This window comes from Dromiciops gliroides, chromosome 3 (assembly GCF_019393635.1).
Source record: "Dromiciops gliroides isolate mDroGli1 chromosome 3, mDroGli1.pri, whole genome shotgun sequence".
In the NCBI taxonomy this organism is placed as follows: domain Eukaryota; kingdom Metazoa; phylum Chordata; class Mammalia; order Microbiotheria; family Microbiotheriidae; genus Dromiciops; species Dromiciops gliroides.
Genome location: NC_057863.1, coordinates 236,737,790 through 236,752,855, shown reverse-complemented (window position 1 = coordinate 236,752,855; position 15,066 = coordinate 236,737,790). Strand labels below are relative to the sequence as shown.

Below are 15,066 nucleotides of genomic sequence, written 5' to 3'. Positions count from 1 at the left end.
CTATTGGGTGAAGAACACAAAGCATAGCAGGTAAATGATTGCCCAAGTTCATACTTTCCATTAGTGTCATAGAAGGAAGCATAGCTAAGACCTGGTTCCAAGACCAATTCACTCTGCACTATAGCATAAGTAAATGTATCCACATGTAAATTTCTTTAACATTTGAATTCCACTAGAATTCATTGAATGTGCATAGAGAAAAACATTCATAATAATAATGCTGAATTTTCAATGAATATTCTTCATCAATTTTGCAAACCCTATTACATTCATAATTAATTTTTCATTATCTCTTTATAAAGGATAACCTGCCAATAGGGCAATTAGTGAATTTCTTAATAAGTAGAAGCATCTTCTCATTTGTGTGCTGCTTTTTATTTTTAGCCATCAAGGAAGCCTGAACTACATTTGGTACTGTCAGGAGGAGTATCAAATTAGGTCACAAAGTGAGATGCTGAATGGATTGCCAAAAAATTGGCTTCACAAGGCAATGTAGTTCTGGCTGTCAACATATTTTAGAAGGGCAAGGCTTTGATATTTGGACAATGCATCATTCTACTTAAGGTCTCTTACCCTGTTCAGTGAGATTAGTTCTGATTGCATTTATCTTTTAGGACTCAAGTTGCTGATGCATATCAATTGATTTCTATCTGTGGGGACCAATTTTTAATTGGGGAGTGTTAGCTAAGCGGCTCGCCACAATATTGGGGCAAGGAAGGAGACCGGCAGCCTCCCTCAGAACAGAACAGGATTTATTTTAACAAAAACAAACAAACAGAAAAAAACACACACACACAGACAGGATCAGTAGGATCAAGGGAAAGGAAATAAAATGGGGAAAAGGAAATTATACAACCTGTAAAGATACCACCGTCCAGGATTCAGCTGAGAATATGCAGCAGAACTCCTGTCATTCCAGCATCCAGCTAGAAGGCCCAATTCTCCTCCCCCAATCCCAGAAAAACCCCACACAGCCCCAGCCAATGGGATGGCTGCTCTGACAGTCACATGACTGCCCTCACTAGACTTACAGTCATTATAATTTAGCCAGGACCATGTAGGCTTTGGGGAGTGGTGATGAGGAGAGATGCCAGCACCATGGCAATGGCTACAACCAGTGAGTGGAGCACCTTGCGGTTCGCGGAGCCCCAGGCCAGTGCGTGCTGAGGCATAAAAACCTCAAATAATAATTAATTCTTTACATATCTAATTAATGATATTTTAAAGGGATTGTATTAATGTGATACCATTTTGTAAGATGCCACAGTCAGCTTGCTTTAGACACTCAAATTATTAAAAACTATAATGTCAATATCAGAAACTTGTTTAAAAGTACTTCTCTTCAGGGGCAGCTAGGTGGCACAGTGGATAGAGCACCGGCCCTGGATTTAGGACTACCTGAGTTCAGATCTAGCCTCAGACACTTAACACTTACTAGCTGTGTGACCCTGGGAAAGTCACTTAACCGTAATTGCCTCACTAAAAAAAAAGAAAAAGAAAAAAAGAAAAAAAAGTACTTCTCTTCAATCAACATTATAATTGACACCCTTACCAACAATTTCGCTTTTTGAGCTAACACTTATTCTCATGAAGTGAAGAACAGCAAGAGACTTGAATTTCTCATTCACTATACTAGTATTCTACTTTCTGAAAGGAAAATAAAATTTTCCTATCCACAAAAAGAAGAAAATCCCCTATAGTATATTAGAATGTCATATCCAAACAGATCACTGACAAAATATTCATAGAGATTAATGGGTATCAATGGGGAAGGAACGCATAGGAGGAGATCCATTTCCTTTCATCAATTTACCTTTGAATAATATTCAGCAATCAATCACACTAGGTGACATTTTCTGCCCCTTCACTCCAATATTGTGAAATATCAATACCATATAATATGAGGCAACATTCTCACATAACAAGTTGCAGGGCGATTTATCTACATTGGTTAAAAAGAAGTTCCCTCAACCTGAGCTCCCCATGCTAATGAAGTCAAGAACTTGGCACCAAAAATAAATGGATAGATAAATGGATAAATGAATAAATAATAAATCCCCCTTAAACAAATAAGTACATATAAAAATTTATTTGCTAAGTTAGTATATGAATAGACACATGAATGGAAAAATGAATAAAGGGAAATTGAACTATCAGTTCTTATAAAAGAAATCTAAGAATAAATAAAAATAATTTTTATGATCTCACATTTTTTAACCTTTCTCCCTTTTCCTCTTGAAAATTTTGCCCTTTCTCCTTCTTACTCCATCTTTCCTCTAAGTCTCTCTCTTTGTTTCTCTCTGTGTCTCTCTGTCTGTCTCTGTCTCACACACACACACAAACACCCATACACATGCATACTTACACACACTCCACTGACAAAATTAACAGGGAATCTTAAACTGTCAGTTAGAAATATCAAAACATCATCATATATGACTGCCTGATATTAAGATCAAGTAAGCTAAGAGCCAGATGATTGAAATTAATTGTCCAAGATTTCACAGCTAATTATTTTGGAATAGAAGTGACATTGGCATAGATTTAATTAATCAAATTGATCATGAGGCATCCAAAAGAATTGCAAGACTCAGTGACTCAGTTTCCCAAGTTTTATTAGAAGACTGGTGGCTACAGGGGGAATCACCCAAAGGAGATAGGTGTCTTGAATAGAGAGATGAAAATGGTTATATTTATAGTGAGAGAAGTAGGTTATTTCCTCATTATCCTAATCTTCTTCTTGTGGGAGGTTCACATCTTATTTTGGACTTCCTTGGGTTCTAAGACATCCTCCAAGGTAGGTACCTTTTTGCCTAAGGGTGTGTTTTTGGGATTTAAATATCATAAGGTGAACCTAAGGACATATCTGGTCTTTTCTGTCCATGTTCCTAAAGACGTGTTTAAATTTGTCAGAGCTAGTGGGTATCTCTTTGCTTTAAGATATAATTTCTAGGAGCAGTTTCTGTTTCATCTCATCTAGGAATATTAATGACTATTAATGGTTAATGGTCCCTGGTTACCTTCTCTAAGCATCTGTTGATAGTGTTGGTTGATAATAAACCTCTGATTACTCAGGTCTTAGTTTCTCTGTTAACCCTTCTGGCTACTATTGATCAAGTCTTAGGTTATCTGTTAACTATTTTGGCTATTGTTTATTAGAGCTCAGGTCTTAAGTTATGTCTGCCCTTTTTTAGGCTCCTCCATCAGGAAAAAAAAAGAGTTTTGATCAATTTTCAATAAGTGACTCTCAAAAATGTATGCAAGATACACTTTAAATTTTAATATTATTGTTATTTTCTCAAACATTTCAGTAAAAAATTTCTACACCATTAACAAAACAACAAATGAGGGCTTAAACAGCCAGTTTACAGATTTCCTGGTTTTAAATGTTCACTCTGAAAATTCATTCAATAATCATTTCTTGTGGGGTGGTTCAAGCTGGGTCCAGCATACCCCTAACTAGAACCCAGGTCTTTTAATTGGTGTTTTATTTTTGGCTTTGTTCTTTCTTTCTTTCTTTCTTTCTTTCTTTCTTTCTTTCTTTCTTTCTTTCTTTCTTTCTTTCTTTCTTTCTTTCTTCCTTCCTTCCTTCCTTCCTTCCTTCCTTCCTTCCTTCCTTCCTTCCTTCCTTCCTTCCTTCCTTCCTTCCTTTCTTCCTTCCTTTCTTTCTTTCTTTCTTTCTTTCTTTCTTTCTTTCTTTCTTTCTTTCTTTCTTTCTTTCTTTCTTTCTTTCTTTCTTTCTTTCTTTTAGTGAGGCAATGAGGGTTAAGTGACTTGCCCAGGCTCATCCAGCTAGCAAGTGTCAAGTGTCTGAGTCCGGATTTGAACTCAGGTCCTCTTGAATCCAAGGCTGGTGCTTTATCCACTGCACCACCTAGCTGCTCCCAGTCTTTTAATCCTTTATTGATTATCTGCCCTCCATCCCCATAATGTTGAATTATCTTTCCAGCAAAACTTTGCCACTTATTCATTGATTCATATTCATTTGGATTTTATTTCAGGTTCAGGTTGGAGACACTATGTGTCACTCAGCACATCGCTTTACATTTTTAAAATACATGTGTTTGAATTATTAAGTGGTAACAAAATATTCAGATATATGTTCTCACCTTAGGAGAGTTTATATAGATAATATGATTGTTTTAAGTGGTTTGAAAGATGAGTTGGGAAAAGCAAAAAAAAAAAAAACACACATAAAGAATAACCTGCTGGCTGTGTCTCAGTTGTATCCCAGGGAAATGTCAATATTGGCTTTTTTATTAGCAAAAGAAGACATTTTATTGGGTTGAGTTGAAATGTGCTATTTTTTGTATTATTTTCTATTTAATACACCTATTTCTAATCATATTTTTCAATCAGTTGTTGGTGCTGTATAGTAGCAGTACAACTATCCATGGGCTTATTACTTATTTGTTAGTTGTTTTCTGAGAATGGCTTACTTATTATAATTAATATACTGAATTTCTGAGCTTGCTTCCAAGTACAATTTGGCAGAAGGTAGGAAATCACAAATGAGAAAAATCCATAATTATTCAGCCTAAGTTTGTATTGCAATTTTGGAAATGAGTGTTAAAGTTGAAAATAAATGTAACGATCTCTTCTGGAATGCTAGTGACTTTCTAAATTGGCAATCTTTAGGGCTGGAGAAATATATAAGATGGAGATGGAAATGTATTTGTATTCTCATAAAGTAATAAATGATCTGTCATTATTAATAGCCACAGGAAAGGGTTGGCAGCTCAAGCAGAATAAGTAAGAAAAGACCATGACAGTCTGCTACTACCTAATGAAGCCAAGAGATTAAAGGTATTCAATCATAGTATTTTACCAGTACACCTGGATTCTCTTTATTAAAATGGGCTTTATCTAATGATGCATTGCAAGGAATTAGCAGAAATTGGAGATCGTTTTACTGATGGAAAGAAGATTATAAAGAGACCCAGACAGAATATTTCCATATTGTATTAAAATCAAAATATTTACCTTTAAGGGAAAAGTGTTGGTTTTACATTCCTAATATTTTCCTAAAATTTAGTTACATGGAGAATCAATGGTAATTGTTAGAGAAAAAATGCTTAATGAAGAAAAGTTTTTTCTAAGTTAAATCAGTATTTTCTCTATAACATATGAGCCTAGTGATTGATTTGACCTGATCAAAAAAAGTTGAGTTGACAAAACCACGTCTGATTATAATAAATTGTAAGCTTTATGCATTCATTCTATTGATTTGAGCTTGATGACAATAATTCACTATTGTTATTATATTGTTCTTCCTTAGATAGCTGGATATGCATATGTATACAAATATATTCATATCTGTTTATACAAACATATGATTATGTGTAGTATTAGTATTATTAATGGATTTATTGGGTGACCCAGAGATCAATTTCTCAGTTCTTTCTCCCCCACCCAACCCCACTTCAGAAAGTCCAGTTGTCCTTGAGAAACTTTATCAAATCTCATCAGGGACAAACCCAGTGGAACACAAGGAATAGATTTAGATTATTTTGTCTAAGTGGGTGAAGGACTGATGGAATTAAAACACACTTAGAAAATGGACCTTGCCTTGAACAATTTAAGTGAAGGTTCTTTTGCCTTCTTTTTCATGATGTCATCAATAGAGCTCATTTTAATGTAGACTACCTTCAAGACGTGAATGATGCTAACCAATTAGATCTGTTTGATGTATAATGACCCAATTAGCTTTGATCAATGTATAATGACCCACCTCTATCAAAAGAGTATAAAACCCCTTGGAAAATGCCTTGCTAGGGCTTCTGGGCTGTCTTCCGAGTTTTTCTTGGTTCTCTGAAATAATATAGTTACTGTCTCTCTCACTCTCTCTTGGTTCTCCTTGAGACCACATGTCTCTCTGTGAGACAGCATGGATGTTTTGGGGCTTTTCTCCTGCTCCCACTAAATGGCATGATAAAGCTTTTTCCCTGTTTTCTCTACCATGCTATCTGAGACCATGAGAAGTTAGGGAGACATGTGGTGAATACTTTACTGATATAATATTGATAAATTAATATATACTTACCCAAAAATTGTGTCTCTAGCAACTTTAAAAAAAAAACCAGCAGTCTGCATGCATATAAAGGTCAGTCAATACACTTATTTATCAATAAGAATATAATCTATAGCTATCGCTATATCTAATCTCTATAGATCCCCACATTAAGATGTAAGCATTTTGAGAGTAAGGATTGTTTCATTCTTTGTATTTTATGTTCAGCACACATTAAACTTAGTAGCACATATTAGGTACTTAATTAATACTTGCTGGGTTTTTGTTGTTGTTGTCATTGTTTTATACAGACAGCACGTCACAGAAAATTATTGGGTTGTTTATCTGATCACAGAGTGTACGGAATTTGCAAAGGTAGTAAAACAAGTTTGCAAGACTCTCTTGGTACTTGCAACATGTATTTAATGTGAAGCTATTACATAGATAAGTATATTAGTTTAAATGTGGTATACAGTAATATAATATATATACATATATGAATATATTTGTGTTTATATTAATATGTGGATGTGTACATATATGTGTAGGAAAGGAAGGGAAAGGAAAAAGAAAGAATGGAGGAAAGTATGTTAAACCTTTCAAAGTCAATTACAATTTTGAAGTACTTTGATAATCTTCTTCAGTGTGTACTAGTTTCAACTTAAGGAAACAATATTGTTTCCTCACTCATCTATGATTCTATCTGGCCATCCTCTGTTCCCTTTTGCTTATTAAAAAAAGACCTCTTTTTTTTTATTTTTATTCTTGAAGAGTGGAGGAGACTACAGTATCCCTAACTCTGCTCTTTTTGATATATATTTCCAATATTTTAAGTAATAGTGGAATTCATTGTTCTTTGAATATTTGATAGCATTCATTTGTATATTCTTCTTATTCTGTTCTACTACTTTGGAAGTTCATTTATAGCTTCTATTTTTTCCTGGTATTGGTTTAGTTATTTAAGTGATCTTTTGTTATTTTATTAATCTAGATATTTATAATTTTATAAATATCTATTAATTTCATCTATCATTAATTTTGGTGACATATAATTTGGCAAAATAGTTTTTAATAGTTTCCTCTGGTTTCTTAGGTTATTGATAATTCTTTTTGTGGTTTTGGGGGGGCTTGGGGGGGGTCGGACAATCATTGATCACTAAGTGACTTGCCCAGGGTCACACAGCTAGTAAGTGACAAGTATCTGAGCCCGGATTTGAACTCAGGTCCTCCTGAATCCAGGGCCAGTGCTTTATCCACTATGGCACATGCCTGCCCACTTTTTGTGTTTTTTGATGTATTCATTTTCAAATGAGGTTAGTTAAATGTTTAATTAGTTTTTACCCCCAAATTCCCAAGTTTTACTTATTAATATAATGTTTGCTTTCAATTTGATTAATCTCTACTTTGATATAAATAATTTTTGTAGGACTTTTCAATTTTTTTTGGTGTTTTTTGTTTGTTTCTTGCCTAATTAATTGATCTGTCCTTTCACTTCTTTGGCTGTGACCATACTTATAGATATAGGTTTACATCTAAGGAATGCTTTAACTTCACCCCATAGATTTCTTAATATCATCTCTGTAATTTTTTTTGATGAAATGTTCTATTGCTTCTCTCATTTGTTCTTTGATACAAAAATTATTCAAAATGAAGTTATTTGGTCTTCAATTACTTTTTTAAAGATTCTATATTCCACTTTGCTTAATAAAGATGGTATTAATTTTTTAAAATTTTCTGCAAGTTTTGAAGTTGTTTTTATATCTTGGTAAATTATAATAATACATATTATTGATAAAGAAAAATACATTGCTGAGGAATATGAAAATTGCCTCCTTATGCTATTTGGTATTCACAATAAATGTATGATAGACTTTACAAAGTTTTATTCAATCCCTTTCCTTCTTACTTGTTGATATTTTGTTTGATTTGTCCAGGTTTGATAGGTGCTTATTGAGTCCCTTCTTTATTATAGTTTTAATATCTATTTCTTACTACAATTCAATTAACTTTTCATTTGTTTTAGATACCCTATAATACACTGAACATAGGAAAATAGGTGATATGATATTTTATAATAGAATATTGCATATGATAATATGTGGTGTGGCATGACTATATATATATATACACACATATATATATATACATATATATATATATATCCCTTAAATATAATGTAGTTTCATAGATTATGTCTTTTCATTTCTATTATTTCTGTTACCTTACCTGAAATCTCAAGTCTTGCATCTGCTTTGTTGATCTGACATGAAGCATTGTAGATTTGCTCTAGCCTTTAATTTTAACTTTTTGTGATTTTTCATATTTTAAATGTTTCTTTTTAAAAAGAATATTTTTACATTATATTTCCTAATCAATTTTAAAATCTTATTCCATTTTATGAGTTTATTCATTTATGCATATTAATTGCATATTTCCTTTTATTCCATTGAATCTTTTTTCCTCTTATTGATGTAGTCCTCCACCCCAAGAGGAATTTGCTTAACATCAATAATCTATAATTCAATATATATTTCATACTTCATGATTCTCTCTTCTTTAAAAAAAATAAAACTTCATCTTTGATTACTCATTTTTTTCCCTTTTAACCATTCTTTCATGCTCTACATTCCATTAGTGGAATTTATTTTGTTTATGACTACCACTTTATCTATCCTACCTTCCCTCAAGTCCCTGTCTCCTCCAAGGCTTTCCCTTTTTATTTCCCTTTTGAGTTTAATGTATTTCTATGTCATTTTTTGGAGTAGTTGTGAGTATTTAATCTTGTTTATGATTGAATCAATCCTTATTTTGACTAGTTCAGGACAAAATTAGATATTCTTGTCCAGTTGTTCTAGTAGTACCTGAATCTTTGTGACTCTTTTTGAAGTTTTCTTGGCAAAGATAATGAAGTGTTTTTCCATTATCTTCTCCAGATCATTTTATAGATGAGGAAACAAAAACAAAGGGTTGAGTGACTTGCCTAAGATCACACAGCTAGTAAGTGTTCAAATTTGAATTCAGGCCTTTCTGAGTACAAGTCCAGAATTCTATCCACTGCACCTCCTAGCTGCACTGATAGCTGGAATACTATATGGGGAAAATGGACCTCTAATGAATTTGAAGGAGCATTATCACTGTTTCTGTATAAAAAAGACATAACTAATCAGACACTTTGAAATGAAAACATTGGATTAAAAACAAACAGAACAGTTATTGCATTGGATCATTTGGAAGGGTCTATATATGGTTTACATTTTTTTTATTTTTGCAGGGCAATGAGGGTTAAGTGACTTGCCCAGGATCACGCAACTAGTGTCAAGGGTCTAAGACCAGATTGCTTTATCCACTGTGTCACCTAGCTGCCCTGGTTTACATTTTAATAGGAGAAGAATCAAGAATCAGAAACTTAAAGTCTTCAAGGATCATAGAGAATGTTAAATAAGGCAGGATGTTTGGAGTTCATTTTGATGTTTTTTGATAGTTTGGAGAATAAGGAAATAAGAGGATAAAAGGAATATACTGTGCAGGTTATGAGTAGGAAATATGTTAATGTTTGGGGACGAACATATTATGAAACATATTATTTCCCCTCTTCCTCTTCTTGTATACTTTTCATGTCATTTACTGCTCTTATTATATGAGTGCCCTCTTTTTCCTCATGTCCTTGCCCAGGGTCACATAGCTAGAAAATGTCAAGTGTCTGAGGTCAGATATGAACTCAGGTCCTGCTGAATCCAGGGCTGGCACTTTATCCACTGAGCCACCTAGCTGCCCCAGATAGTCTTACTCTCAAAATAATTCCTTTGCTACTTTCCTCAACCTGAAACATTTATTTACCCCTGTGACCTTATCACTCTGAAACATGAATCTGCCATGGTGGCCCCTTTTTCCCATTAGTGAGTTCTTTCCAGTGTCCCAATGTTGCTGAAATTCCCAGGCTATCTTATATTCAGTTCCTTCCTGGCCATGCATTTGACTTTCTGGAATTCAAAACCATGCCTCATCTTCAGTGTTCTTTTTGAATTTCCCTCAGTGCTTCAAGCATCCTGATCCTTGAACATCAGTTCACTTCTCAGTCTTTCTACTTGAAATCTGCCATTGTGGACCCCTTCTCCCACTGGTGAGTTCCTTTCCATGCCTCTATTATGGATAGTGGCACAGACTGGTCAATTGACATTCCTTCTATTGATGTGCTTCTGCCTTTATATAATTTGACATCATCCTCTTGCTGTTCAGCTCCCTGTCATGTGTTATCTTCCTTCATTTGAATGTAAACTCCCTACATACAGAGGTTGTCTTTATTTTTGCTGATATTTATACCTCTAGCACTTATAACAGTGCCTGGAAAATAGTCAGTACTTAAATACTTGTTGCTTTGTCCTTGCCCTTGTCTTACATCAAAATGCATTCAAGAGGGGCAGCTAGGTGGTGCAGTGGATAGAGCACCGTCCGTGGATTCAGGAGGACCTGAGTTCAAATCCAGCCTCAGACACTTAACACTTAACTAGCTGTATGACCCTGGGCAAGTTATTTAACCCCAATTGCCTCAAAAAATTTTTTGAAAAATGCAATCAAGAGAAACTCAGCTTCCAGGAATAACACAGTGATACTTTGGTCCTATTGTACTTCTGTATGGTCAGTTCATATCTGGTGTATTACATTCACTTCTGGTTATAATTTAGAGGGGAAAAAATGAGGTGTTAAATGATTAGTGGAAGAGGGAAAGCAGTAACATGCTAAGACACAAAGGAATTCAGACCTCTTGTAAACACCCCAAAAGGGAAGTACTGTTAGTGGTGGAGAGGAAGGGGCCCTGTATGGGCCATCTCTCATGGCTAGAGGGAACAAAGAATCTTAACTCCACATCAAGATAATCTTCTAAAGCATTGCTACCAAAGTGGGCACTGGGGAACCCTCTTGTGATTGGGTGGGAGATGAGGGTGCAGTCCCTTTTTAAGATTGTGAACAATGGAATAGAATAAGGAAACATCCAACTGATCTGTGAGACCTATCTCGCCTTATGAAATTCACCCTGAGAATGAAACATGATGAGTTGAACAAGGTATTTGAAGAATGGAATAAGACAGAACTGGACTCCTTCACAATTGCAATTGTGTAAAACATCTCCGTATTAGTCATTTTGAAGACTTGAATAAAAGAAAAAAGAATGAAAGAAATAAAGTGAAAGAAAGCACACTTCACTCTGTGTTCAAAGAATATGAGTTCTTTCTCTGGAAGTGGATAGTATGAATCATTAGTCCTTTGGGATAGTCTTGGATCATTGAGTTACTGAGAAGAGCTAAGACATTCACAATACTTCAAACAATATTGTTGTTACTATGTATAACATTCTCCTGGTTCTGTTCATTTCACTTTGCATCAGTTCTTGTAAGTCATTCCAGGCTTTTCTGAAATCATTCTGCTTCTCATTTCCTATAGCACAATAATATTCTGTTGCAATCATATGCCACAGCTTATTTAGCCATTCCTCAATTGATGGATATTCCTTCAATTTAAAATTCTTAGCCACCACAAAAAAGTTGCTATAAATATTTTTGTACAGATAAGTCCTCCCTCCCCACTGTTTTATGTCTTTTGGATATAGACCTAATAGTGTTATTGTACAGCCAATATCCTTAAGTTCCAAGATGCTGACAGCCAACACCTTCTGGAGAAGATCAGGGATGGTGCAAGCCATAAGGGTACTTGAAATTGGACTGACATCTCATTACTAGAGTATGGGGTCCTTGACAGCCTCATTGGAGAAGGTGTCTTTGCCCACTGCCTAGTATCTCTGATGAATGAGCAGATCCAAGCCAGCAAGAATTTGACAGCTTGCTCACCCTGAAAGAGTATGTTTTGGGTTAACAAGAAATCATTTCTGGAGGACATATGAAAGACCCTCTATGCCTCTAAGATTATCTCTTACATCCAATGATTTATGCTTCTAAGGCAGACAGCCAGAGTTTGGCTGAACATTAAATTATGATGATATTGTCCTATTATGGAGGGGTGACTACATCATCCATAGTGTCTTCTTGAGGAAAATTTAAGATGCCTTTGACTAGAAGTCCCAACTCCAGAACCTTCTCTTGGATGGTTTCCTTAAGCTGACCATGCAAAACTGTCATGAGTACATGGTGGCCCCTTCCTCTCCACCACTAACAGTACTTCCCTTTTGGGGTGTTTACAAGAGGTCTGAATTCCTTCGTGTCTTAGCATGTTACTGCTTTCCCTCTTCCCCTAATCATTTAACACCTCATTTGTACCCCTCTAAATTATACCCAGAAGTGAATGTAATACACCAACATGCAGACTAGCATCCTCATACTTTGCTTCAACACTACTCTTTACTTCTATGATGCATAAAGTTATGAGATGTTGACTGCCAACTTGATCCAGATTCAGAAAGATTACTTTGGGGCTCATACCTCACTCAGCCACAGCAGAACAGTTTATCCACACCAACTAGAAGACCATAGTGGCAATGTATCCTCCTCACCCTACAACTCCTATCCAGACTCTGTCTGCTGTCAGAATTTTACAGACCTAGGACATTGCTGTCACCCTTCTCTGATTGCAATGCCTTTACTTCCTCCCCAGGGCTATTAAAATAAATTATTGTAAGAGCCCTCCTCTCTGGAGAGGACAAATAGTGTCTTGCATAGAGATTCTGTGAAGACCTTTCTCTTGCTCTCTTCCCTTGCTCCTTAGGACTGTCTAGAAGCTAATCAGATGAATGGCAGTTCTTATCAGTGGCCCTGCCATGTAAGCAGGATCAATCAAGGCAGTGAAAAGGCTTCATGAAGTTAGTAGCACAATCAGCATATTTGGGAAAGGCTCTAGTAGAATTTAACCAAATTGGAACCCTTGTCTGTCTTACACAGGTGAGTGGCCATTATTTTAAGTTTTAACAAAAACTCCATTATAATTATTTTTAAATGTCACTGATATTTTTGCACTGAAATGCATTTACTTTGATGCAAATAGTCATAAATCAAGTCTAATTGGTTGCATTGATGTTTGTTATGAAGTGTAAAATAAATCATCGATTATTTTTTCCTAAGACATTTGTCCATGGCTACTTCTCATGACTGTTATAATTATACTCTAAAATATTTCCCCCCTATTTCTTAGATCAATCATTGGGATTAAGTGCCAATTACATTTAATAAAGGCTTGGCATTGTTGTTTCAGTCTATTAAATTGCAATGGCCTGAAAAGAATTAATGTGTAACTTCAATACTTAGCAATTATGTCCATTTCTTACTATACTGCATTACATTATTCATAAGAATCTTTGCTAATATTCCTTTTCAAACATTTCTTCATTATCACCTTTATCCATTCAAAAAGTCAATTACTTAAATGAGTATCTATTCTTTCCATTTCTTTTGCTTCCACCTTTAACATCTATCCCAAGAACTAAGGTATGTTTAATAGATGTTGATTGACTGCATCCCTGACTCCCTGCCTGTCTGAATGACAACTGAGTGACTTAGGCAATGGGTAGCATCTGAATGGTGAAATGAAGAATCTTTTTTGCTAAATAGCTATTCATATATTAGCTGACTAAGTCCAAATTTAATTCCACAAGTATTTGGAAAATAAAGTTCTAGATTTTTTTTTTATTTCTCAATTCTGTTTCCTTTGACTGAAAATTTTAAATTACATTTAAGACATGGTTCTTCTGAATTTACAATACCCAGCAACAGTTCTAATGTGGGTTTAAAATGACTTGTAAGTTTAGTTAGTCAAAGCACTGATATCTAATAGACAAAAAGTGGTTAATTTCACCTTTGGTATGATGTGAGTTAGCAATTTTTTAAATATAAAAAACATATACACACATGTGTATTGTATACATTTATATATGTACATATATGTGTAGATAGGTATGTATTGTGTGCATCTGCATACACACATGTAGCAAAATGCACATGGATATGCACACATATAATACACATACAATGCACAAATACAAATATGTATATGTGTGTATATACATACATACATACACATATACATACACACATACACATGCGTGTATACATATATACTCACAGCCAAATAAGGACTCACTTCCATTTTCTAAACATGTTTTTCCATATATGTTTCATGCATTAGAAATAGATATGTGAAAAAAGAATAGTATTGAAAAAAGGAGAAATCAAGACATGTTTGGTTTACTTCCATTTCCAACATGGTAGCCACAGAGTTACAAGAAAAGAGAGCAAATGGTTCTGGCATTGCACTTTCTTAAAATATTTAAACTTTAAGATAATTTTTTACCCTCTTGATGTTAGGCTAGTCTTGGCCGAGTAGCCCCAAGTCACAATGAGACCTCCAAACAGATCACTTTAGCAATCTCTGTAGGAAAAAATCAACTATTCATCCAAGTAAGAAATTAAGAAACATTTTTATGTAAATATGTAAATACTATGTGCCAGGTAATATCTCCCAATGGCAATAACATAGGCTTTTGTTGCACAAAGCATGAAAAGTTGATCCTATTTTTAAAATTTTTATCAATAGCATGCATGCACCTACAAAAAAAACAAACCAAAACAAAACAAAACTTGATAAAGATTTGAAGGTGAGGCAATGATAGGAAGCCAAGCTAACATCCTGTTATAAAGATAAGAGCTAAAGGGATCTTGGCAGGCTAGAAAGGTAAGGCAGCCTAATTGTATAAAATTTAATGAGGATAAATATAAATTCACAATGTCATAAGTACTGAGTGAAGGAATCATTGTTGAACAAAAATCAGTGTAAAAAAGTTCAGGAAGTTTTACTAGATAGTATACTTAACATGAGGAAGTGTGAAATGGCAAACAATAAAGCTAAAGTGATCTTAAGCTACATGAAAAGTATAAAAAAGGAAGAGAGTAGTTCTTCAACTACAACAAGGCGAACTTAGCTTTAATTCTTGGCAAAATGACAGAACATATTTTAAAATATATATAAAAGTATATATGTGTAGCTTATTTAGAAAATTACAGTTATTAATAAAGTATGTGGTTCTATTAAAATGCGTAATGGTAGTTTAATTTCAT

The 15,066-nt window shown here is 34.5% G+C and overlaps 1 pseudogene; it reads left to right on the top strand.

The window, feature by feature from the left end:
• LOC122747401 overlaps window positions 1-12,622 on the top strand; it is a 122,255-nt pseudogene extending 109,633 nt beyond the window's left edge.
• Window positions 12,623-15,066: the final 2,444 nt, after the last annotated feature.